Below are 1,280 nucleotides of genomic sequence, written 5' to 3'. Positions count from 1 at the left end.
AGCATTGTGCAACACGTGTTGTACTATACAAGACATAATAGATTTTCCTAACATTCAACGTATACCGAACTGAACCGAAAACCGTGACCACGAAACCGTGAACCGAACCGAACCGTGGGTTTTGTGAACCTTTCCACCCCTAGTCCTGCAGCAGTGTGTTGCAGTGAGCTTGTCGCAGATATCTTTGATTTCTGACCAATATTAAAGCGTGGTCTGTGCTGTGTTATTCCATGCCACAACCAAAGAGGGACAATCACGAACTAGTTGTCGGTCTCGATACGGCCGAGGCGGTGAGGAAATGGGGCTACGTTTATGCAACAACGGAGGGACATGAGGGCCAAAAAGAGCGGGGATCCCTGTGGAAAAAGGGTCCCAGCGTTCTGGCGCACCTCGCTCTGCTAGCTGGTCCATCTTCACGAGTCGTTTTCCACAATTGGCGGTCATACAAACAAAACAAGCCGCTAAGGTACCAAAGAGGAAACACGGATAGAGTAGAGCGGATGTAGATTTGACCAATCAGAGGCCTCCTGTCAGTGGCACTGTCTGCGGTCGCCTACAATTTGGGAGAGGTGCAGCAGAGTGTCTGCGGAGGGGGCGGAGGTGCATTTGCGTTCACCGCGACACACATGCAGACTACATGGTTTTTGAGTATAAATCAGCCTAAAGTCTTCTGGTGCCCCAAGAGGACTAGTAAAAAGAATGTAGCAGCGTTGGGAATTTTTGCAAAGTTGCGGTTTGGCGCATGTATGCCAGACTTAAGGCAGGATTCAGACCCCCTCAGTTCCTTTAATTAACCCCACACTAACAGGAATTTCAAAACAGCAGCACAACAAATTTAAAAAGAAAAAGAAACTTCCTTCTCTGTTGGTACTGCATGATTTGCTGAATGATCTGTTTCACTAAGAATTTTAAATGTGTAAAAGTTGAGTTGAATGGTCCTAAACAAGTCAGGCACTCTCTAAGTGTATGAATGTAATTTGTGTTTTTTTTCCCCCTAATGATATTTTCAATAATTGCATAATTTTGCAACCTCTGTAAGTGTAACTTTCGCTGTACAAAACTCAGATCAGTTGTTGAGCTTATTAATCCTACCAGTGCAATTATGCTTCACTTACAAATAACTGATATTCAATTTCCACTAAAAGCATCCCAAATGTTTATTCAACTATTGTCACCTATTCCAGGTAGGCAATAAAAAGTTCTGCTGGATTCACTTTGTATTAGTCTTTTCCCTGCTTCACAAAGGTAGGCAGCAGCTTGACAAAGCCATGATGGCAATT

At 43.9% G+C, this 1,280-nt stretch overlaps 1 protein-coding gene across 1 annotated transcript in view; it reads left to right on the top strand.

Moving 5' to 3' along the window:
- Positions 1–1,280, top strand: part of syne1 (spectrin repeat containing, nuclear envelope 1) — a 172,957-nt gene that overhangs the window by 17,953 nt on the left and 153,724 nt on the right. The window lies entirely within an intron of this gene.

Source organism: Cyprinodon variegatus, unplaced genomic scaffold, assembly GCF_000732505.1.
Source record: "Cyprinodon variegatus isolate N-32 unplaced genomic scaffold, C_variegatus-1.0 Scaffold770, whole genome shotgun sequence".
NCBI lineage: Eukaryota > Metazoa > Chordata > Actinopteri > Cyprinodontiformes > Cyprinodontidae > Cyprinodon > Cyprinodon variegatus.
Note: the sequence above shows the minus strand (reverse complement) of the source record. Positions and strands in the feature narration are given on the sequence as shown.